The following is a 26,440-nucleotide window of genomic DNA, read 5'->3' on the forward strand; positions in this document are numbered from 1 at the left end:
GACTTTGTTAAAAATTTTTATCATGAATGGATGTTGTATTTTGCCAAATGCTTTTTCCGCATCTATTAAGGTGATCATATGGTTTTTATCCTTTCTCTTGTTAATGTGATGTGGCAAGTTGATTGATTTGGAAATATTGAACCATGCTATATCCCTGGAATGAATCCCACTCGACTGAGGTGAATGTGTGTGTGTGTGTGTTTTTTAATGTATTGTTGGATTTGGCTTGCTAATATTTTGTTTAGGATTTTTGCACCTGTGTTCATCAGCGATATTGGTCTGTATTTTTCTTTTTTGCAGAGTCTTTGTCTGGTTTTGATATCAAGGTATGCTGACTTCATAGAATAAATTTGGAAGCTTCCCTCCTTCTATTTTTTTGAATAGTTTGAGAAAAATAGATATTAACTCTTTAAACGTTAGTACAATGCACCAATGAAGCCACCTGGTCTTAGACTTTTATTTGTTAGGAGTTTTTTTTATTACCAATTCAGTTTCATAGCTAGTGATCAGTCTGTTCTATTTCTTCCTGTTTCAGTTTTGGAAGATTATATGTTTCTAAGCATTTATCCATTTCTTCTAGATTGACCAATTTGTTGACATACAACTTTTCATAATATTTTCTTATTATCCTTTATATTTCTGTGGTGTCAGTTGTTATTTTTCCTCCTTTATTTCTGATTTTATTTATTTGGGTTCTCTCTCTCTCTCTCTCTCTCTCTCCCTCCCTCCCTCTCTTTTTGATGACTGTGGCTAAAAGTTTATCAATTTTGTTTATCTTTTCAAAGAACCAGATCCAGGTTTCATTGTTTTTATATTTTCTATTTCATTTATTGCTGCTCTAATCTTTATTATTTCCTTTCTTCTACTAGCTCTGGGTTTTGTTCTTTTTCTAGCTCCTTTAGGTATAAGGTTAGATTGTTTATTTGATTTTTTCTTGCTTCTTCAGAAAGGCCTGTAATGCTATAATCTTCCCTCTTAGAACAGCTTTTGCTGTGTCCCAAAGATTTTGGACCATTGTGTTTTCATTTTCATTTGTCTCCATGTATTTTTTGGGGGGGGGGAGACAGTTCTGTTTATTGTCGATGAAGAAACAAAGTGTGGAGGTGTTCTATACAAGTGGTGATGAGATACAAAAGAGGGGTTGGGTGGAGAGGAGACATAACAATACACAGCATTAGTCTGAGTGAGCTCCAGCTCTTCATTCTAACACTTGAACCAAGAAGAGAGAGACAGCCATCGTTTTTCACTAAGGCTGCAGAAGAATAGAAACCCGACTCAGTTTATAAACTCCTACAGGGTAGGTAGAGAAAGAGGCTATTTTAAGCTAATGTAAGACGCCACTTGTGGTCTGTTGGGAGCCCCTATTCCCAGAGCAGCGTGAATGCTGAAGGTGGTCCACAGCTGCAATGGTGGCTCGTCCCGGCTCCCTAAGTCCTGGGCTTCTCTTGATTCTCAATGATAAGCTTGTCAGTTGGATGAAATAGACCTGTTAAATTATTCCAAGGTCTCCTTTGGCTATATTCACTAGGTTTTGAATTTCTATGGGATCTTTTACATTCTTAATTTCTCTAAAGCCATGTCTTATCCTCCTGACAGCATAAGTTCTATAATTGTAGGTGCTGAAATGCTTGCTCTCTCTCAGCATCGCCTAGTACAGATCTAACACTTGTTGCAGCTGGAGGCTGCCATTTTAGAAAGAAAAAAATAAATAAATGGGTCCTCTTTGAGGAGGTCTAGAGTTTAACCTAACTCACAAAACTTCAGTCTATGCAAAACCATGAACAAAATAAAATAAAATGCGGTGGGGCTCAGTCTTGCCAACAGGCGGGGCCTCAGCCTTGGTGAGCACTAGCTTCCCATGAATTGTTTTATGTCCTCTTTGATTTCTTGGCTGGTCCATTCATTATTTAGGAGCGTGTTATTTAGTCTCCATGTATGTGTATTCTTTCTAGAGCTTCTTGAAGCATGGTGTGATTATCCTTTTAATAATGGAATCCTATGGGGTGTACATTTCTCGAAGGTCTTGCCTGCCTGGAAGAAGGCAAGTTTATAACTGAGCAGGAATCTGTGGTGATTTGAATGGAGCAATACTAGTTCTGACAGGACTGGCCCTTGGCTAAGCTATGAGGTAGCAATACTTTCATTTGCCATGTACTCTACACCTGGTCTTTACAACTGTCCTTCATGGGTTCCACCCTCCTAGTGCCTTAAGTGGGAATTGGGAACCTCTAAGGGGGAGGGTCTTAATAGGAATAGTTTATGCTGCTACCCCTTCTAGAAATATCTACAATTTTATAGGTTCACACAAAGAAGTGAATGACTATCTACTAATAAAATTTTAAATGGTGAGCTGTTCATTTTAGGTCAGGGAGTACTTTCTACTCTCTCTTCTTTCTGATACAACACCCAAGCCACTTTGCAATAGCCTGCTGTATTAGAGTCCAACCAACGAAACAGAACAAGTAGGAGATATATATAAAGAAAAGTATTATAAAGAATTGGTTTTGTGGTTATGGAGGCTGGCTATAGGCAAGTCAGAAATTACAAGGCAGACGGTCTGAAACGGCAGGCTTGAACTCTTAGGCATGTTCTGAAGTTGCTCGCCATAGACACAACTTCTTCAGGAAAGCACTGACTCTGCTCTTAGAGCCTTCCTGTTGATTGGATTAGGCCTACCCTGACTATCTAGGACAATCTCCCTTACTTAAAGTCAACTGATTATGGGCTTTAATTACATGTCTAAAATACCTCCATAGCAACACCTAAAATAGTGTTTGAATAACTGGTGGCTGTAGCTTAGTGAGTAGACACTTCAAAAAAAACTTTACATCTGGGGTGCCTAGGTGGTTCAGTAGTTAAGCATCTGCCTTTGGCTCAGGTCATGATCCCAGCATTCTGGAATCGAGCAGCTGCTGTGGCTAGGGCTCCGTGCTCAGCAGGAAGCCTGCTTCTCCCTCTCCCACTCCCCCTGCTTGTGTTCCTTCTCTCGCTGCCTCTCTGTCAAATAAATAAATAAAATCTTTTTAAAAAATTCATTAAAAAAAGACATTACATCTGCTTTTTAAGAAAATTAAAACTGTTTTTTATCATATGCTTTCACTCATTTATGGAACATAAGAAGTAGGAAGATGGGTAGGAGAAGAAAGGAAAGAAGAAAGGGGGGGTAAACAGAAGGGGGAATGAGCCATGAGAGACTGTGGACTCTGGGAAACAAACTGAGGGCTTCAGAGGGGAGGGCGGTGGGGGAATGGGATAGGCTGGTGATGGGTAGTAAGGAGGGCACGTATTGCATGGTGCACTGGGTGTTATACGCAAGTAATGAATCATAGAACTTTACATCAAAAACTAGGGATGTACTGTATGGTGACTAACATAACGTAACAAAAAAATATTATTTAAAAAAAGAAAAAAAGAAAATTAAAACTGTTTCCAAAGTGTTTAGCTATTTTGGTTTCTTACATAAAAATATACTTTACGACCTGAAGGAAGTGAAGTTAAAGGGGTATTGGAACCTAAAGAAGATAAATAAATCATTTGTCTTTTTTGGGGGGGGGGCATGTCTATGTCATACTTCAAAATTCAAGTGAGTGACAGATTTTAGTACCCATGCAATATTTTATTTATCTTTATGATCATCTTGCAGATGATGATTTAATAGGATAATTTAGCAGTCTTAATGAATGACAAATCAACTAATTACAAGCAAAAATTATTGTTACTGATGATGCTGGTAAAAAAGTAATTACTTAAATGGCAGATAAAGTATCATTAAGGTTAATAACCAGATACAAACGGAACATAATTATTGATGCTGATAATCAAAACCAGTTGGAAATGAATTAATTGGATGTACCATTTGGTATTATTTATGTTTTGTTTTAAAAACAGCTATTATAGGTCAGGTTTAGAAAACACATTATAGTTTATCAAATAGCCTTTGCTGACCCCAAAATAAAATAATAGGCAACTGTTTTTCGCATTATAAAATATATCTAGGCTTTCAATTCCTATTTCTTTTTTTGGGGGGAAACTTTTTAATAAGAGTAGGTGATTAATAATGGGACCATTATTACTTGTTGCACCATACAAATATTGAGTGTCCTAACCCACATTTTAATAAGACAAAATTTCATTATGTTGAAATGTAGCCCTTAGTATGTGAATAAAATCAGATTGACTAGTCTTATTTTGTCAGTTCAAAACCAGATACATTTTTTAGCATGGCATTTCTGTATTTTCAAATCAATACCATACTCTGTGCCCTTTTTAATATTTAAAAATATAAATGGCTGAGTTATTGATGTTTGAAAATGCTCAGCAAATATTTAAACATTTTTTTCTCGTTACATACATGTTTAACTACAACACTTCCTAATTTTCTCTATCCAGTCTGTACCAGCTCTGAGCTTTGCACTTAAGAGTCCGCCTATCTCCTAGCAAACATCTCTTTTTCCTCCCCACTGGTCTTTCACGGTCTTCTCAAAATCATTGACAGAAGGCACTGAAAGGAGGTTTAAGATTTGGGATTAAGGCTTTTCTTCCCTCAGTGTGTCTGGCTGCCGCAAAGACACTGGGTTGTTTTTTAGTCTGCATAGCTTGCATTGGTCTGCCATTGCGTGCCCCAGCAGGGGCTCAGAGGCTCTCGGGCTGTTCTTTGCCAAGCTTCTGTGGGGGCTCTGTGACTGCTGTAGCTCTCAGCATTAGTCACCACACACCTGCTGCCTCTATCACTTTAAACTCCATTTCCCCAACCCTCATAGACATAAGTGACCACCCACCTTCCGAAGACCCACCGTATTTCGAGAGACTCTAAAGTGACAATGATTAACTTTGTCCGAGTCAGTATGGTTGCCCAAGGCTGACTATACTCACCGCGGATTTCCTAGTCTCACATTCGCATAGAGACATAGAAATACTTTTATCAACAGCCTGGATTTTTTCTGGGGGAGTGGGGAAGGGAAGGGAGATGGTGGATGAGACATCCAGGAGTCTTTAGAACCAGATTTGAACTTATTCTTCAGCCTCTTGCTTTCCTTCCTTTACCAACTTGACAATCTAGTATATATGCTATTTATTTGCTTTAGTTATTACACGCTCTTGAAATAGCTACTTGACTATACAGCAAGCATTTTGCTTGTTGTTTGTTTAATCCTCAAACAATTATGAGGTGGTATTATTGTCCTTATTTTAGTCTTGAAAACCTGAGACTCCAAGAAGTCGAATAGTTTTGTCTGTCATCACAAAGCTATTAAGGGCTGAGGTGGGATTCACCCCTTATTCTAAAACCTGTACTCTGCCAAGAGAATTCTTGGAGTCTTTGCAATAATATATTAAAAGCTAACTTCTAATGAGTGCCTACTATGTATGAGGAACTATTATAAGAACTTCTAAACGTGCTAACTCATAACAACTCCAATAATTAAGTAACGTGATTGCTCCATTTTTCAGCTGAGGAGGGTGGAGCACAGAGAAGTTATGTCATTGCCCAAAAGCCACACAATTAGCAAAAATCTTGGCAGTCTGATTTAAACTTCTTATGTTTCATTTGTATGCTCTGGTATAATTAATGAAGTCAAAATTCTAGAATCCAAGACTTAGAATTGTTTTAACTGTACTGTCACTAGGAAGGAAAAGTGACCAGTCATTTGGTTCAGCCATTCTTGGAATGTGGCAACCATTGGCTTTGCTTTTAAAAGTTGTCTTAAAAAGAAATGGGATTTTTGTGAAATCAATTTGGGGTTGTGAAATCAATTAAGGGTTTGCCTTAAATTATAGACTGTTTTTTCCATATCCTCTTACTGGAGACTCTCATAAACATAAATTCATTAATTGATACTTGAAAAATACAAAAAACAAAACCAAAAACAAACACCCTAGCATTTTTAAAAGCAATTGGTACTTGATAGAGTGTTTATGGTATGTGAAAATAATTTTTCTTGGAAATTCTAAAGTAGAGAACTTGGTAGTATCCTTCTGGAATCTATATGCCACGAGCTTGACTTTTGAGAACAGCTGATTTTCTAGAGAAATCACCTCATTCAGAAGAGAAGACTTTTCTGTTTCCAAGTTGGTATGAGATTGGTGCAGGAGAGCTCAGTAATAAATTAACTGGTCCACAAGAACATCATAATGGCTCTGTAGTAGGAATTGAAATTATACTTCACTTCTAAGCCATTGTATGATATTTATCAAAGAATAGAAGTAACAGTGCTTTAAAGATTTACTGAGATATATCTAGTCAGGATGCATTTTTTCAATGCACCTTTAAAATCTCCTCATACTTCACTATTCTAGAAGTCTTTTCCATTTTCTATTTTGTTCCTTTACCCCTTTATGCTTTTTTATTTTAATTTTTTATTTCTAGGGTTGGATACAATATAGTCTAGAATACAGAAAGACTTGAAATTCTTTAGAAATACCAATTTCAAAGCCTTAGTTGAAAGGGATTGGTGTTTGTCTTTTTCAGTAATAGATAAATTGAATATCCCATACTTCTGTTTCTTTGTTGTTATCTGTTTGTTTGTTGTTTAGGGCAGGGAAGAAGTAAGAATTGGGCCAATGTTTCTTTGACAACGAAATATGACATGCAACACTTTGCTTTCCCTGAAAAATTGTATGCCAAACCCAGCATCTTTCAATAATGTTCCAACACACCTGCTACCTTGGAAGTAAAGGTTTTACAGCTCTCTGGATGTTAAGGAAGACCATACCGATCTGGTGAAAGTAGTGTGAGATGTTTAAGAAGTTCTTATTTAAAGCAATGAGATAAAATGAGAAAATAATCATAGCTCTTTATTCTTGCCCACTATTCTAAGATAGATAAGCAAATCTTAGGCATCAAAAGACTTCATTGTCACATTGCGTGTTTATTCTTAGTCCTGGAAGAGAGATTTCAGTTTTAGAATTCATTTCTGTAGAATTTAAATCTTGTTCTAATTCCTTCAGAATTTTGTGGTCTTGATGAATCAGTGCATTACACTAGTCAGTACTACTATTGGGAGAAGAAAATTGAGTCCTGTTCAGGATTAATGTGGCATAAAAGGTGGTATCTCACTGCAGAAAGGTATGTCAAGATTGTTTTTATTTGATCTTGAGATTTCAGTCACTGCAATAATACTTGAATAGTATCTGCATGTGAATCATCTCGATCTACTTAACGATGGCATTTATTGAGTCTTTTATGCTACATTTTCTGTTCTTTATAATAACCCTGCGAGGTGCTTATCATTGTCCTCAATTTATAAATGAACGAAAGGATCAAAGAGGTTCAGTAACTTGTCCAGGGGCGCACTGCTGACATTTGAGTCGAATTCCCTGAATTCCCACTGTGGAATCCAGCAATGTGGTTGGATGTTTGCCCTTTAGTTTCTTGTGCTAAAATACATGTCTTCTGGGGCACCTGGGTGGCACAGCGGTTAAGCGTCTGCCTTCGGCTCAGGGCGTGATCCCGGCGTAATGGGATCGAGCCCCACATCAGGCTCTTCCACTATGAGCCTGCTTCTTCCTCTCCCACTCCCCCTGCTTGTGTTCCCTCTCTCGCTGGCTGTCTCTATCTCTGTCAAATAAATAAATAAAATCTTTAAAAAAATTAAAAAAAAATAATAAAATACATGTCTTCTTGCTTATTTTCTTAGTTCTTTGCTTTCTCATCTCCCTCCTTCCTCTCTGACCCTTCTTAGAAGGACTTTTGTCCTTCTGTGGAAGCTATAGAAAGCTATAGTCTATTTTTATTGCTAAAGCTTTCCCTGACCACCCCCTGCTCCCATCCTTGCAAGGCTGATTTTTATGGCCTTCCAAAGTGTTCCCCAAACATCCTGTCTATGCCTGTGATAGCATTTACTGCACTGTACTATGATCTCCTGTTTGTTGTGTAGTCATCTATTAGAGCAAGGACCTAACACTCTGCTGGGGTGTTTTTAAGAAACGCCAATGTTTGAATCCTACCGGAGTTTTTAAACTTCAAGTTATTAAACTTGAAAGCTTGGGCTTTCGCTGCCAATAATTAATGGCTGACTGTGACTCAAAGCCAAATATATGATTCCAAATGCTGTTTTCTTAACCATTATACTCCACTGCTTTGCAGATATTCTTGAAAAATATAAACGTTAAAAACCAATCATTTAAATGTGTTTGCATATTCTGTTTTATAAGAGATTCTTTTATTTTTAATTTTATATTTAATATTTCTAATAATTAGAGACTTGTATCATGTAGGTGAAATGGAAATAAAGTTGAGCTTGTTTCCCTTGAAGTGACTAAGTTTCACAGGCTTAAGAGATGATGGCTGCTTTCACAAAATAAAAAGCACTTGAAAAAAATATTAAACAAATTAAAATGATATTAAAAAAAAAGAAATGCCAGTGTTTGGGACCTGTCTTTCGAGGTGAAGTACACAGATTGTTTAATTGCTCAGGTAATTTTAATGCAAATTCAGAGTCGAGAATGAAATATTAGCCTATACATTTTTCAAGGGCAAGAATAATTCAGCCATATTCACAGAATTTAGTACCATCCCTGATATATAACAGATACTTAATAAATAGTGGTTGCTTGAATGAATGAATAAATGAATGAACTTTAAAATGTTGACCTATATTTTTGCAATGTAAATATTTTATTTATTTACTTAACTAATATATGGTTGATGAATGCATGAATGCTGGAATACCATCAAGTATTCAGGAGCACTTACAATACTAGCTTCAAATTCAGCTAGTGCTTTCTGAATTTCACAACTATATTGTACTTGCCCAGCAGAACTCAACACAGAAGTTCTACAATGCTTCATAAAAGCAGGGTGTGAGGTTTCTTTTCAAGTCTATCTTGGGTTTGAAGGACCTCTACCTACTGGTATGTTCTATCCTGCTCAGTTTGTGTTGGAAAGCAAGAGGCATTATAGAATTCAACAACCTGCAAAGGGATCCTGACGCTAGCACACACCAGGCTACTGCCTTGGGCAGCTTAATAGGAGCAATTGATTATTACCCTAGGTAGCCATCAGGATATTACTAGATTTCTTAGAGCCATAAGAACATTAAGTGGGGTTTTCAGAACTGTAATATATCCTTTAGGTCTCACTTCAATGGCAATCAATGCTCAGAGTCCCCCTTTCAAAGCACTGGAAAACATGCTGGTATAATTAATGTCACTGAGATATTGTTTTTCCCTTTCCTCTCTGTTTGTTTGTTTGTTTTTTTTCCTAAGAGAGTTAGGCAAGTTTCAAGACAGATGTCTTCTATGAAAAACTATTATGTAATTTGAAACAAAACGCCAGTCTCTAATTATGGTGAAGTATTGGGGGACAAGGAGTAAATTTGCTTGAATGAGATCAATCATAGAAATTCTCTAGGGCACCATATTTCAACTTGGCATGCAAATTCTAAACTCATTTACAATATGCCTGGTGAGAACCACAAGAAGTTCTAGGGCCAGTTTTGGAAAGATTCATAACTTTGTCAGTTGGTTATGTTCTGCATAAGATCATAAGTAATTTTAGTGTTGACAAGTACAGATTCTTGCTGGGGGTGGTTTGAAATTAAATTCAGCAATTCAGTACAAATCAATAGGTACTTATTGAGGACCCTCTATTTTCAAGGCCAGGCACTGAGAAGGAAAGGAAGTTGAGTAAGACAAGGTTCCTACACTCAGAGAACTTCCTGTGGCATGCGAAAGCTGTAGCTTTTGATTATAAAATAAAGTCTTGTTGCAAAGAAACTAATGGTTTATAGAGTAGCATGATGATAGGGGCGATTGATTTAGGGAAAGTCAAATGGTTGTGCATATCCTATGGATACCCTTTTTCCCCCGTTCAACTGCAGTCAGCAGCTCATTTGATAAGGGAGATACTGGAGTCCCTCCTTATCTGGGGGGATATGTTCCAAGACCCCCAGTGGATACCCCAAATCACAGATAGTACTGAACCCCATGTTCTTTCCTAAACATATACACTTATGGTAAAGCTTAATTTATAAATTAGTCACAGTAAGGGATTAACAATAACTCATAATAAAATAGAACAATTAAAACAATATATCATATTAAAAGTTATGTGAATGTTTTCTCTCTCTCAAAGTATCTTACTGTACTATACTCAAACTTCTTGTGATGATGTGAGATGATGAAATGCCTATGTGATGAGTTGAAGTGAGAGGAATGACGTAGGCATTGTGACATAGCATTAGGCTACTACTGACCTTCTGATGATATGTCAGAAGGGGGATGTCATCTGCTTCCAAACTACAGTTGGCCAAGGGTAACCAAAAGCTCAGAAAGTAAAACCACAGATAAGGGAGTCTACTGTATACATTATTTGTTTCTGAAATTGAAGTAAAAATCACTAGGTGTTTTCACAGACACGAAAAGCAGCATACCTTTACTCTAGGGACGCCTGGGTGGCTCAGTCAGTTAAGCTTCTGCCTTCAGCTCAGGTCATGATCCTGGGATCCTGGGAGCAGGGAGCCTGTTTCTCCCTCTCTCTCTGCCACTCCTCCTGCTTGTGCACTCTCTCTCTCATTCTGTGTCAAATAAATAAATAAATCTTTAAAAAATCACTAGGAGTTTTCATAAACACGAAAAGCATACATTTACTCTAAGATTCTGAATCCAAGATGCTTTGGAGAAAGAATTTCACTGAAGTAACTCTTATGAATAACTCAGTTGTATTGATTCTCAACCAAGGAATGTAAGAATTGCCTATACTCATTTGTTAGCAAAGTGCAAATCTTAACATCACCACCAAAATTGCCCCAGTAGAGAACCATTCACCTAAGACAATTAAGTGTCTTAGTTGACAAGAGTGAACTGCAGGTACTTTTACAGTAAAGCTCAAGGATGCCATGGTGCTTATCTGAATGGGAGGATACTGAAAATCTGCAGGTTAAATACAGTGCTGTACTACATTAGGGAATTCATTAAAATGGGTAAATATAATTGTTCATAACCTATATTTGCAAAAGCTTCTAATTTTCATATACCACACCCAGGTTGACTCAAAAGCCATTTCCTCCTGTTTCTTCCATTCAGTTCTTATTGCCATTTACCTAGTTTGGTGCCTTTTTACCTCTCATATGAATAAGCATACATACTCTAAAGCAGAGTTTCTCAGCCTTGGAGCAATTGGCATGTGGAGCTGGATAATTCCTTGTAGATGGCTGTCCTACATATTGTGGCCCATCGAGCAGCATCCCTGGCCTCTAAACCCTGGCAACCAGTAGCACACACCCTCAGTTGTGACAAACAAAATATCTCCAGGCATTGCCAAATTTCCCCCTGAGGAGCAAAATTGCCCCAGTGGAGAACCATTCACCTAAGACAATTTTCTAAATATTCTTCCTCCCTCTCACCTCTGTTCAGGGTAGCTGCCATTTTAATGGTTCTATTCCTTGCTTTCATTATGTTACTTGTGTGCTCCCAAACTTCCAGTGACTTTTTACCCTAGTATTCAGGCCTTATTGTCCTTACTCCATCTTTTTCAAGTTTCGTTTTCAGCAGAATACTACATGCGCCTGTTAATAAGTAAGAGTGTTACAGAACCATAAAAAGCAATCTCCTGTTCCGTTCCTCTCTTCTCTCATGTCTAAGGCAACTTTAAAAAGGCTGTTTCTGATTTACTTCTAGCAGTTTTCTCCATAGTTCTAGGGATAGTTATACTTCTGTTTATTTGACTTATCAATTTTAGGCAATATCTGTTGGCTCTTTGTTTTAAAGATGGGGTTATAGCTCAGGTATATAATTTGCCTTTTCCCCTCTCTTCTTTCCGTTTTTTGGTATGTGATTATTTGAAGTCATACATGGTAATCTTTAAAAAATAATAAATTATTGGTCAACCAGCTTTCAAGACCACAATGTTACACCCTCTGAAGCTGAGTGGGATAGAGACCCAGTTAATATTTTTCAACCCTCCCATTTAGTAAGATGAGATCTTCACTGCTTTTAGCTTTTCTTCCTCTTCTTCATATCCACCTTCTGTCAGCTATACTTTTATTTATATTACCATTTACAGTGTTGACATTTTCATTCTGTCTTGCAAATACAACAAAGTCTTCTATGCTATATTCTTAGGTTGACTCTTTAAGTTGAAAGCCAATATTCCTAGGTTGGACGCACAGTTTCCTGAATCCCATGCCTTTGTAATTTTTGTTTCATCTTCATTTTGCTAGAGTATAGGTTCAAGTAGCTAACAAATAAAAAGTGTATTGTGTGATTAAAAATTTCCCTCTTCTACCCTCACTGTGACTAATAGGTTGAAAGTAAAATTCTAAATTTAAAATATTTTTGTTTATAATTCTAAAGGTATAGTTAGACATAGGGCTGCTGAAAAGGATGTATTTTTTCTTTTCCTGACATATTTTTTCTCTCTTGTATTTGTTGGCACTAAGTTAGGCCATGGTAATATACAATATCAAAATCTTAGTAGCTTGTCACATATTAGCTGTGGGTATCTCTATCGTGTCCTCATTTGCCTTCTAAGTATGGGATCTAGACTAAAGAAGTAGTCCCTAGAGAATGCTCAACTCTTGACAAGAGAAAGGAACTATGATAGAACCAAATGTTGACACTTAAAGCTCCTGCTTATGTTATTTCCACTTACATTCAAACCAGTCACATGTCCAAGCCTGGCACCACTGGAGCAGGAATCATTCCTTCCAAGAGTCTTCCTCCTCTAGCATCCCACCCTCCATCCCACAGGAAGAAGCCTCAGGGGAGGGCCCTGAGGGATGGGCCATATAGAGAGGGAGAGTGAATAAGTAGGAACAATAATATAATATGCCACATTTTAGAATTTTAGAATCTTTATTCTAGGAGTTCTGAAATTTTATGATTATCTATTGAGATGGTTATTTCATTCATCCATTATGCTGGGAACCTGGTGGATCCAAAGACTCATATCCTTCTTGTGGAAAAGATTCCTCAGTTATTTCTTTAATAAATTCTCCTTCCTGTTCTTCACTCATTTTTCCTAGAAGTTGAATCCCCTGAATTGGTTTTATATGTATCTTTTTATCTTCTTTATTTTTTAGATATACATTCCATTATTTTGTCTTTTTGCTTTATGACATTTTTCGAGGCATTTATTTCCCATTGATATTTTAAAAAATTGACAATAATAAATTATTGTTTTTATTTTTATTTTCTCAAAATATTTTTTTCTTGTTTTACAAATATAAACCGTTCTTGAATCTCGAATCTTTGAGTAGATGAATCTGATTATTTTAGTGTTCTTTTCCATTTCCTGAATTATCTCCATCTCCCTGTGGGTACTTCTTGATTCTCTTTTCAAGAATTTCTGACTAGAAGCACTGTTAGGGAATAGGCCTACTTCGGCTTTAGGAAATAGTATGTCTGGTGATGACTGACACGCAAGAATACCAAGGCTCTACTATGAGACTACGAGATCCACACAGGAGCCTTACCTTTGCCCAGACAGTTAACTCAGGGTTTTTTCTAACTCTTAGCAGCTATACTCCAGAGAGTGCCGTATATTTTCCTTTCCAAAGACATGAACGTGGATTGATACCCACCATTGGGAACAAGATAGGAAATGCAATAAATTGCCTGCTTCTCTTTGAAGAGCCCGTTAAGAAATGAAAACATATTTGCATTTCTATAAGGTTGTGAATTTCACAAAACTTGTATATTATACTGGTATGGAAGACTCAATCAACTCTTTGACTTAGTAAGCATAATAATTAAGCTGGTCTGCCTCTCTGTGCTCTTTCCCAATGTCAATGTGAATGTTAGATGATTTGATGAAGGGCCCTAGAGCACAAGCTTTTACATTTTTTTAATCTAAAATCAACAGTAATGCATTTTACATTAAGACTCAGTAAACACATATAAACATAAATATGCATTTAACGGAAATAAAAATTCACAAAATGCCATACTATATACAAACCAATTTTATATCTTCCTTTCTATTTCAGATATTAAAATTCTGATCAAGACTTACTTAATGTGTTTTATGACTCACTAACAACCTTATAGTATATAAAACTACTATAGAAATCCTATGAAGTAAGTAGAAATGTTCTCTGGGTTTTCAAATAAATGTCACAAATTCCCTACTCTAAAGATATTTCCTTTATTTTTTAACATTATTTTAAAACTCAGAGTCTTATTATGTGGGTTTAACATAACAATTCTTTGTTATCTGGGTATTTTCTCCAAAATTCAAACTTGGAGGAAAGCCTACCAAGCTAAAATGCAGAAGTGACCCCATGATTGCTTAGTATAATAATGGATATATGTGGTCATTGTCTTAACTGAGATATTATGTAGTCAGTATTGCTTGTTTTGGGGGGTGTAGGATTTGCAACACAGGTCAAACAATTTTCAACAAAAATATTTAAGCATTGTTGCTTGATTTTGGTCCACTTCTATATGTCGAGTTAGCCCTAAGGATGGCTAGAAACAAATAGCCCAAGGACTGTGCTGCAGGTTTCCCTCTGCCAGGTGGCTGCTTGTGCCTAAAGCTCTCCTAAATATTTTGGTAAACAAAAGTGTATCACATTTGCACAAGATCAGTCGAACACTCTTTAAGATTGATTAAAATCTAGGACTAGCAGAGAAAACGATTCAACAGAAAACATGAGGCGTGTGTAGTTATGTTATACAAGGAAAATAACTCTGTATTCAGTACAGCTTTCTTAGAAAACCAGAGACAATGGCAGTGAGTTCTAAATCAAAAATACATTGCAGTGAAATAACCCATGACTGAAAAGGAACTGTGAGCACACCCATGGTTAACATCAATTGATTATGTGTTGAGTAAATGAGGGTTTGTTTTCAATTGTTATTTGGGGAATTGAGTACCTTTCAAGTAGCAAGAAAGTTGCATAAAGTGCACAGTTTTAAGTGGATTCTGTCATGCTACTGAAAAATCTTAAGTGTTGGTTAACTTACATAAAAGAGAAAGTAAAATACTTCTAGGGTTTTTTTTATTCCTCTAGTGGGGGTTGGAAAGATAATGGCTTTTTAAAGTTTTCCGGAACCCTTCCAAAGAAGTGTTGTTGCGGATTCTTTTAAGTAACAGCCACACAAATAATCACAGATTACAGTGTCATACAACTCCATTAACTAGGTGAAGGAAAAATAGCAACATTTTCATTTTAATGAGATGTCAGCTCCCTCCCTTGCTGTACCATGCATCTTAATGTCCTTGCTGTCTACACTGACTTGGGGCTCCAAGGCTCTGTCATTACATGGCAATTCCTTTCTTTAATTTCTTGTGACACACGGTGCTTAAATCCACAAGAAATGTGAGGTGAGGCAGAGAGAATTCCTGCAGACTGACTTGCTATATGCAGAACGCTCGTTTGCATTATTCATTAGATAAGAGCACTGATTTGCATCTCATTCTGGTTGTCTCCTTTAGGTGAAAAAATACTGGAGAACTCTCCATATTTCCCCAATTTTTTATATTAATAATAATTATTAGGGGAATTATGCTTGATTGCTGTCCTAGATTGTGTCCTGCACCATTCATGATTCCTCTTTAAAAAAATCCTAAACACCCCCAAATCCCAAAACCAATGTGATTTTCCCCTTTGTGTTTAAAATATTTAAAGCTTTAACATTTGATGAAAGATCTGAATACATAAATACATTTTATTGAAATGCAAAACGAGACATTTATTTATGATCTATATCTAACATTAGGAATGGGAAGGAGGAGGGAGTGGGAAAAAAATATACAGGCACAAGTACAGCATTTGAGTCTCCCTAAATCTCATTTTAGAGAAATTTCCTAGCAACAGAACATGCCACAGATTAGAAGATACTGCTGGTAATAAATTCTTCCCCTCTTGATGGTCAAATCCAAGTGTTGAAATTTTGCTTCTCATTTTCTCTTCAGAAGCAATGACCAATTAGGATTACCTAGGTGGCTCAGTTGGCTGGGCATCTGCCTTTCGCTCAGGTCATGATCCCAGCATCCTGAGATCAAGCCCTGCATCGGGCTCCCTGCTCAGCGGGGAGTCTGCTTCTCCTTCCCCTGCTCTTGCACCCTTGCTCTCTCTCTCACCCTCCCTCTCAAATAAATAAATAAAAAATTTAAAAAAAAAGATTATATTTTCTTATAAGCTTTAGCCCTGTCATTATCGAAAAAATATTTATTGATGTCCTAATGTGGGTAGAGCTCTGCTGACCTCTAGAATTCTTGTGATAGGTACAAGAAAAGCAATAAAATATCCTTCTTTTTCCTTGGCCTATAGTCTCAATATCCCATGGTCGCAGTAATCTTCTAAGTGCTCGCCGTTTCCTTGGCACAGGGGCTGTCGGCTTTAGTTGTGTCCTTGAGAGATTCTCCAGTAGTCTGAGGTGCGAGCTGCACGGAGACTCTGATCTGCAATCTCTCCTTCAGTTGGAGCCACTAGTGCGTTGATCAGGGGCAAGCAGGACATCTTGTGGACGGCAGCTTTCATTCTTCTCAGGAGAGAAGGGAGCGGAGGAGCCCGAGACTCATTCTCCCACCTGCTGATTTGTTGCTGTTCAGTTGCCCCCTGAATAAATGATGGCGTTCTGTTGAAGGTTACAGTGAATCTAGTGTCGTGGATCAATCACAACGTCCAAAACTGAAGTGGAATTTCTATGGTGTCAAGGTGACTTGTAACCAGAAGCATGGTGTCTGGCAGGCTGGGATGGTTTGTTTCTGAGTAGAGGTGTCATACAAATTGCACATTGTTTCATCAACACAGGTAACAGAAGATTGAATCGATTCTTTTGCTCTACTTTTCCAAGTCTCTCAAGACCTTTAATTCACTGGTGGAAGAGGTTATCACAAACATTTATTATCCTTGTTCATGGGGCGCCCCCTCACCCAACTGCTGTTTATTCTTGTCTCGTTCTTGTGATTAATGCCGTGAAGCAAAGCAGCTACTTCTGTGCTTTATGGCTGTGTCTGGTACACTGCAGTGTTTAAGGCCTTTTGGCATCCCCTTAAGAAACACCATTTTTGAATAGCCCACGTTTACAAACGACTGAAACTGGAATCCTGTCCAAGAGATGATTTTTGGCCAGTGACCAGTTAGGTCAACTTCAAATTGTGTTTTTCTTGCAAGCGTGATTGTTTAAAGATATTTTTCCACTTCAAATGCTCAAACGTTTTAAAATAATAAAGTTCTTTTTCACTTTTTTAATTAGGCCCAAATGGTGACCTTTCAAGTAACGAACATTAAATATAAAAATTTGGGGCAGGTTACGCGTCGTTGTATTAGTTTGGGATGATCATGTCATTTGAATGACATCAACCTTTTATTTTTGTTAATGTCATAATAGGCTTGTAGTGCCATGCTTCATAAAAATGTCACTGGTGAGCTATTTCCACCATAAAAGTATTACTGTGGTTTCAGAATCCTGAATGAACTAAAGGGATTACATTTGAATGTTTCATACACATTTCAAAAATAACGTGGCCAAAAGACAACTGTGATTTACCATTCTGCCCACTTCCCTCCCCTTCACTCAAAAACGATTACTAATCATCTCAGCAAGTGGTATTGTCATTCCCCCATTTGCGTAAGCCAAAAATCTAGTGGGCCTCCTTGATTTTCTCTTTCTCTCATCTTTATGATCTTAGTATTATTGAGTATGAGAAAGCAACTCTACACTCAGTATCACAAGGTAAAGCAGAGAGTGTGGGATGAAAGATCTTGTAGCCATTTTTGGTACATACTATCAGCCACTATCCACCCTCTGTCCACAACTATTCACATCTTTTCCACACGCAAAAGGCATCTGACCCCTCCCTTACAATTGCCAAAGTCTCATATTATTTGAAGTCCAGGATTCAGTCATCCAAATCAGTTCCAGGTACCAGTGAGGCTTTTTGGATGCAGTTCTTGTAAGATGGTTCTTTCCAATCTCTGAAGAGCAGTGAGTAAAAGACTCCAATGATCTTCCTCCCATAAACCCCACATGCAGTGGGGGTCAAGCATAGCATCACCACTGTAAATATTCTCATTAAAAAAGGGAAGGAGAAACAGGAGGAACACAGGGTCACTGTCCAACAGCAGTGCTGAAATTCAGTTGGGCGCATCTTGCCAGGTCCTTGATATGGCCTCAAATCTACTTCTTAGCAGTTGCTTTCCCCAGCTGCTGGGTCTATCTTTTTCATCATTTGATTTTGCTCCCTGAGTTATTCTGCCTTCCGTAAGAAATGGCCTGTGTTTGTAGCTGACTAGATTTCTCATCCTGCTTCCTGCCCAAAGTAGTTCATGCATCCAAAGACCAAAGCCCTTTCATTTTGTGATGTATCTACTCCTTTTGGTCTAAGCTGATACAGTTCCTTTAAAATTTTTTGGTTCCCGGTGTATCAATACAGAAATCTACTGTGCTAGACAAAAGACATGCCCAGAAGTCTCTTCAATTTATGCCTTTTTCTGTCACGGACTGCCTGTGAAGCTGCTGTAAGACAAACCCTTAAGAGTCTAGGTGCCTATGTTTAAAAAGGCATGCCCTTAAATCCAGAAGGCTTTGTATATATTTGAAAGGTTTGTGAGGCACCACCTTATATCTTTCTGAAGTTTTAATGAAAAATTTTACAGTCACACTCTTGTCTTCATCTTAATGATGAGATATTTTCCTAACAGGTCTTGATTTGGTCCTCACACTGAGGCCCTTTCTCACTTTGAGAATCTTCTACTGGGAGACGCTGAATGAACAAGTTTTTTTTTGGTTTTGGTTTTGTTTTTTCAAACCCAGTGAGGCTTTTTATATTTTCTTTAAAGCTTGCTTGAAAGTTGGCCAGTACCTCTTTTCCTTATATCTTTGTGTCTGTGCCTTACACATGGCTAAAAGAAACAGGTTGGCACTTTCAGCATCCTGCCTGAGAAATATCCTTAGACAAATTCACCAGTTTATTAGGCTCATTTTTTATTTTCCATATCAATACAGGCAATGGGGTTGCCAAATTTTCTGCCACCATAAAGCAGAGGTCAGTTTTTTCCTAGCCTGCAGTAACAGTTTCTTGCCTGTCATCCCAGCTGTCACTAAAGTCTCCTTAAGGACTTTCTAACTTCTGCTAGCTTCACTAGCTTTCACTTACTCTGACCAACTGTCTCCTTAAGGTCCTTCCAGCTTCTTCCCACTGCCCAACCCTAACTGTTTTAAGCTTTTGATATGGCAGAACTCAATTCTGGAATAAAATTCTGTTTCAGTTGCTCCTGCATAAGAAGCCACCACATAATTTAGTGGCACAAGTTATCCTTTTATTATGCTTAAAGAGCTTGTGGATCAGGAACTGGGACAGGGTAAAATAAAGATGGCTTGTTGATTCCATAATACCTAGGATCTCAGCTAGGGGACCTCAATTGCGGGGGGGCAATTTGACAGCTGGGGCTGGAATCATTTTGAGGAGTCTCCACTCACATGTCTGGCATTTGATGAGGGCTATCAGTGGGGACCTCAGCTTGGACTGTTCGCTGAAGCACGTTCATGTGATCTTTCCATGTGGCCGGAACTTCCTTACTGCGTGGTGGGCAGAGAGTAGTTGAACTTACTACATCAAAGCTCAGCGCTTCAAACGTGCGCGTCATAGCCAACAAAGTGTGTACTAGTTTCCTAGGGCTGCTGTAACAAAATGCCACAAAACGGGTGGCTTAAAACAGAAAGTCATTCTCCCAGTTCTAGAGGCTAGATGTCTGAAATCAAAGCCTTGGCAAGGCTAGTCCTTCTGAAGGCTCTAGGAAGGAATCCTCCCATGTCTCTTCTTGGTTTCTGGTTCTTGCTGGCACTCCTTGGTGTCCTTAGCTTTGCAGTTGCACCACTTCAGTCTCTGCTTCCCTTGCCACATGGCCGTCTTCCCTGTGTGTGTGTCTGTCTTCTCCTCATTTTTAAGGAGGCCAGCTATATTGGAACTAAGGTCCACCATAATCCGTGTTGTCCTCATCTTGACTAATTATATCTGCAAAGACTATTTCTAAATAAGGTCACATTCTGAAGTTCCAGTTGGACATGAATTTTTGTGCAACACTATTTAACCCAGTGCAAGCTGGAATTATACTGTCTCTATAACTTAGTCTTAAAGATTACACAGCATCATTTGTGCTGTTCTCCAGTTGGTTGACACAGTCACAATCATGCTTGCTTAGGCTGAAAGGGAGAAGATGCTTATTAATGAGAGACTTTCAGGACCGTATTGTAGAAGAATGTGGGGTATGAGGTGTTCTGCTTATCTTTGAAAAATGCGATCTGCCATGTCCTTATCTAGTCCATGACCAAAGTTTATTGATTCTACCCAGAAAATACACCCCAAATCTGTCTGCTTACCTCCTTTGCCCCCCACTCATGTAAAGCAGCATAGCCTCCATCTGAATTACTGCATTAGATTCTTATTTGATCTTTCTGCTCCTACTTGTGCCTCTTCTAACCCATTTACCACCAAGATGCAAGAAGAGAGATATTAAAACTAAATTGATTCATGTCATTTTTTTTTTTTAATCTCCTTGGAGGCTTCCTATTGCATGCACAACAAAATCCTAGTGGCCTAAGAGGCTCTGCATAATCTTTCCCTATCCTGTCTTTCCATGTGTCTCAGTGAAAAGGCATGCCACCTTCTTCCCCATGTACTGTCCCCAGCAGCCCAGGCCTTCGAACCATCCTTGGACCAAACCAACCACATTTGCACCTCAGATACTTTGCAGTTGTACTTTCTTCTGCCTGGAAATCTCTTTCTTTGGTTCTTCATTAGGGCTCACCTTTTGCACACTCTAGATTTCATATTAAATATTACCTCTTCAGACAATAATGATAATCATAACTATAGCTAACATTCATTTGACTTATCTCAAAACATTTGCCAGATCTTGGCACCGGTCATTCTATCCGAATTATCTTTTTAAATCTTTATAACACCCTATGAAAGATGTTCTGTTATCATTCTTATTTTACAGATAAGAAAACCAAGGCTTAGTTTAAGATTTTAAATAATGTTCCCAGAATCATACTGCCATATGCTGTGTAACATATACTAGGTATTATAGAGTTTAGAATTATACCCAGGGCTGTCTGACTCCAGAGACTGCCCTCTCCACCACTAGACCCCACTGCCTTTCCAGAAAGATGTGTTCCTTATGTTATTCTTAGACATAGCACCTATTTATTTTCTTCATTTTCTTGTTCACTCTCTGTAAGTTTTTAAGTACGTATTTACTTATTTATTGCCTATCTTACTCACCGGTATTGAAGAATTCTTGTTGTTCGTTGCTGTATACCAGCACCCAACACAGTGCATGGCACATAGTGGATACTTAATAAGTAGTTGATAAATAAGTGTAGGGATGTGTTGGCAAATATTTAACCAGCAGTTTTGGATAGGGGGTGGGGACTGATTTGTAGCTCTTGAATTTTCATACTGCCACCGCAGGGCTGATTTTAGTCAGCAGTTTAACAACCAACTCACAAGATCCCTGAAAATTAAGCACTGAATGAATGAATGAATGAATGAATGAATGAACGTTGCAAAGAACATGGTAACTCACCTATAGTAACTGGTTTTCGAGGGGGCAGGGTGGGGGGGGGGTGTCCTTCTCTCTATGAGCCCCTGCGACTTTAGCTCCAAACATTAACAGGCACATTGGTGAGATTTCAGAGCACGGCTGTCATCAAAACTGCACAAGGACAACGAAGAGTTAATGCTGTATCTGAGATACTAAATATCTCTACAACAATGTAGTGAGAAACACTGAGACCAGATACTGTCATTTCTTCATCTTTTTTCACTGCCTCAGGTGTTGGCGAGGACACATATGATTCAGAAGCAAGGGCAGGATGACTTTGTTTTATCCTTTAGACAGAAAGGATGGCAGGGGTTAGAGCAAGAAGGAGTGAAAAAAAAAAGGAGAAGGGGGGAAAAAGCCATTAATATTTTACATTAGGCGTAAAAATGCTCAGTTATAGCTTTGGCTAGGAAGAAAAATCTCCTTGAGACTATTTGTTAGATTTCTATGCTGAATGATCGCACAAAAGAATGATTTATGATTGGTCCAGTTATTTACCTCTGTGTTTAATATAGAATGACATAGGCATTGCTTTTTTTAAAACACTATATGCCACTCAGCATTGCTGACAAGATTTTATTTGACAGTTCTTAATTTTGAAAACATCAATTGATTTTTGTTTTGTTTTGTTTTTTTGATCAGCAGTCCCACGCTGGTGTGAATCTGGCAATAGAGCCAAATGAATTCATAGCATTTAGTGGAATTTTATTTATCACATGGGGGATGAAAGTCCCAACATACCACATTAGCTGATTGCAACACTAGGGTGGTAAGACAAAGGGTGGTGCTTAGATGTCTTGTCTCAGTCATGGCCAGGGTGTAATGTGTCTCTTATTTAACTGCCCGGTCTGTACCTTGGCCCCGTATGCCGCAGTCCATTCACACCCTGCAGGGGTAATACCTCCTTATTATGCACATTCATTCTGGGGTTTTGAATGAATATATTCTAAAGTGCTCTCCTTGCCAGCTCTAGGATCCAGAGTTTTAAAAATGCATGAGTAATTAATTTTGTTTTAGAATTTTGCATTACTACCAAGAGGAATGCCTTGCTCTTTATTAATTTCCAGGTGTGAGTCTAAAGAAAACAGCAACCACTTTTCTCGAAATCACATGAATAATATTGGAGCAAGACTGTCTCGGTTGGAGACAAAAACATTATATTTATGTCTCATGGTAATCTATCCATTGGTTAATGGACCCAGAACCCTCTAGACAGTTCACAAATCCACATAACAGAGCAGATTTTTGCATTAGGATTCCTGACTTAGCTGAAAAATGTGAAAAATCAGATGCAGCCAAAGAGTTCCCTATTGATTACAAATGTGAGGATCAAGAGTAAGTTATTCCATCTAAGGCAGCATTCATTTAAATTTAAAATGGTCCTTCCTGGTAATCTCATTTTGGTTAGTGGCATACAAATCAATGAAATTTTTAAGAGTATTAATTCCATCCCATATGAGGGGCTTCCTGTGACAGAATGGACATTGATAGCCAGTCATATTTTGGAGTCTCTAACTGTGGGTGAATTTAGAAATGTAAATGGAGCTTAAGGACAAAGTTGTAAGTAATTCTTACTTTTTTTTTTTTTACAAAAGAAAATAAATAACTAGTAGTCTCTAAAGATAAAAATGGGAGTCAAAGTTCCCAGCCCTGCCAAATTACTCTTGGTGGCTCAAATATCAATTTTTTGCCTCTACCAATTAAGCGTAGTACTCTAATAGTGTAGGTAGGTTCATAAAATGCTTTAATATTCTATACTCTTTAAAAAGAACCTTATAGGCATATAATTCATCAGTTGTCCAGCTTCATATCTGGTATAAAAATTTCCTATATATCACCCTGGACAGATAGACAGTTCTAGTTTGAACACATCTAAAAATGGAAAGTTCTTAATGTCCTAAGACAGTTGGAGCGAACATCTATGACCTAGCAGGTAAATGCAAGTCAAACCTTAGAAGAAAAAGGGCCTCGGTTGAATGGGGTTTTGTACACCAATATTCACAACAGCTAAAAGTGGAAACACCCCAAATGTCCACCGACAGAGAAATAGATAAAATGTGGAATATACATACAATGGGGTATTACTCAGAAAGGAATGAAATTCTGATACATGCTACAACCTTGATAAATTTTGAAGATAGTATGCTGAGTAAAATCAGCCGGACACAAAAGGGCAAATATCATATAATTCCACTTATGTGAGGCACGCAGCAATAGGAACAAAAAGTAGAATAGTAGTTGGCAGGAGCTGGGAGAGGGGGGAGTGGGGAGCTACTGTTTAATGGATAGAGAGCTTCAGTTGGGGAAGATAAGAGTTTTGGAGGTGGATAGTGGTGATGGGAGCACAGCAACGTACATGTCCTTAATTCCATTGAACTGTACACAGAAATGATTAAAATGGTAAATTTTGTACTATGTATATTTTGCTACGTTAAAAACAACAACAACAACAAAAACAACAAAAGGTGTCTTGGAAGAAGTCAGGAGTCCACAAGCATCTTTCTGTTCTTTCTCACTCTCTACTTTGTGCCCCTCATGGCTGACTCCTACTTTGTGCTACAGGCCTCCTTTTCACACATCAATCCTGGATGGATAGGCTCACTCAGTGTTTCCTAGGAAGAAAGTGGATGGACTTTGTTCAAAACCCTCATCCCAAGGGAGGACTTCAGTTCCAGTGTGTTTCACTATGTTTTACCCAGAAGTCCTCATTACCCCTGAGCCCCAGATTCCAACTCTTAGCCAAAGATGTGTCTGGGGGTTAGCCCTGCCTTCCTCCCTCCAATCTGGGGCACTAGAAACATAGTGGGCTGTAATCTCCCTCTCTTTTCTTGTCTTTGCTGTTTTTCTGGCACCTCTTCCCCTATCTTGCTTTCCTTTTATTTCCAAAAGGTGTATTTAGTTTTAAAGTTTAAGATACAATTGCTATTCCTGGATGGATGAAATGGTCTTTGTTACAATTACTATTCCATATGTGTGAGTACATTTTGCATGCTCGGAAATTACTGTGATGCCATGGGATTTGGTTCTAAAGTTCACTTTAATTCAGTTGGTTCACATTATACAATAAAATCTTACTAATTCTGAATAATGAGAGTTAGACTATAGGGGTTTCCTGAAAAATGAGAACCACTGACAATTTTTTGAAAGAATTAAATTTTCTTCCTTTTAAATTCCGTGTGTATCGTAAACAAAGTAAACAGAGATTAATAGGTAAGATGAGATAAGGTATAGGAGAATTGTAGTTTAAAATATACCGGCATTAGAATGTAAAGAAAATGCCCTTAAACATATATTAGTTATTTAATTGTTATACTCAGAAATTAAAAATACCTTGATAGGTGGCCAAATTGTCTTTTCCTTTATGGATAGGGTAACTTTCCTGAACAGTGGGATGATGTTCTCTCCTGGTATTCTTATCTCTCTGAGAACTTCTTCCACAACGTCTTCAGTGTTATTGCCTCTCAGTATTAAATTTTTTGCTCTCTGTTCTTCTCCTTTCTCATAGTCTTTCTGATATGATTTCAAGTTCTGCCTAGCTGCTGCCATTTTCAATTTTAACCTTTTATGCTCTCCCAGCCTGGATTACCAGCTGCCAACTGAACATTTCCATATCTCAGAATAGATTGAAATTCTAGATGTTTTAAACCAAACTCAATCTCTTCCTCCTTGCTGCCCACTTTTCTTGTATTCCCTATCCTTCTCTGACCAGAAGCCCTTCCTTACTCTCCTACAAAAAGCAAGAAGTAACTAGTATTATTGAGCACTTACTATATGTCAGGAACTTTTATACAAAACAGCTGTTGAAAGTGTATTTAATTATATCCTCAGTTTACAGCTGAGGAAATATACTCTGAGTGATATGCAGTAACTTGCCTAAGAGTTCCAAGTGAAGACTCGGGCATTAAGACTACATGGCTCATACCTTCAGTGCCGTGTTTTGCCAATAGTCACTAAGTCCTATGATGTCATGATGTCTCTTGAATTTATCTCTTTTTTATATTTCCTCTCTACTACCTTGGTTCAAGTTATCAAAATTTCACCTGAAATATTCCAACTCTTAATAAGCCTTCCGTTTCATCACTTAGATTCATTCTCTTTATTGCTACCACACCTCCCTTCCTCCCTTCCTCCTGTCCTTCCTTCTTCCTTCTTTTTTGACTGATTAAAAAAAAAAACAAGACTATTCATGTTCCTCTCCTGCTTAAACTTTTCAAAGGCTCCACCTTGGCTTTCCAATCAAATCCAGACTCCTTAGCCCTTAATGGTCAAGTCCCCGCAGTCCTGTCCAGGACTATGTCTCACCATTTATTTTCTTACACATCACCTCCATGGATACCAAACTGTTTGGAGTTGTCAGTGGATCGTACATTCTGGTCTTTGCGCCTTTGCGCACACTTCTTTTTTGCCCAGAAGTCCTCTCTTCCAGGCTAATTGCAATCGTTCTTCAGAACTCAGGCTGAATGTCACTCCTCTGGGGTGGTTTGTCCCCTCACCTTGTCATGCACCCCAGCCCCACCCACTGTTCCTGTGGTACTCTGAGCTTCTCTAAGCCTGCTTGGGACAATAACTGAATGTTCTTGGATGGGGATGTCAGGTGGTGACCAGTGCAAGGAATACTCTGATTTGAAATCTCCTCCCCTGTGGCATTCGCAGCAATGTCCTAGTTTTTCTTTATCATTCCTTAGTTAATTACATCTTAAATCAAATCCTTCTTACAGAAACACAAATATGTATCCGTCTCCCCCTTTCTCTAAAACTCTTTCCAATTAACTCAGGCACATAAGGGACTACTTGTCAGCTTTCTTATTCTTTCTTTCTCTCTTCCCCTTGCATCTTTTCATCTGAGTCAAGAGACAGCCCCAGTTACAGTCCATATATGCAAGGCAACATCTGTATCCAAGAAAAAGAAGTCTAAAGTGTTGAAAAGTGACATTGGCACAGTA

General features: G+C 38.0%; 1 protein-coding gene and 1 pseudogene across 2 annotated transcripts in view; one reads left to right on the forward strand and one right to left on the reverse strand.

Moving 5' to 3' along the window:
* Positions 1–26,440, forward strand: part of NTNG1 (netrin G1) — a 311,481-nt gene that overhangs the window by 30,909 nt on the left and 254,132 nt on the right. The window lies entirely within an intron of this gene.
* Positions 1,428–19,535, reverse strand: LOC123795399 (LYR motif-containing protein 4 pseudogene; annotated as a pseudogene).

The sequence above is a fragment of the Ursus americanus genome, chromosome 12 (assembly GCF_024610735.1).
Source record: "Ursus americanus isolate L20-20 chromosome 12, mUrsAme1.1.p, whole genome shotgun sequence".
NCBI classification, from domain to species: Eukaryota; Metazoa; Chordata; class Mammalia; order Carnivora; family Ursidae; genus Ursus; species Ursus americanus.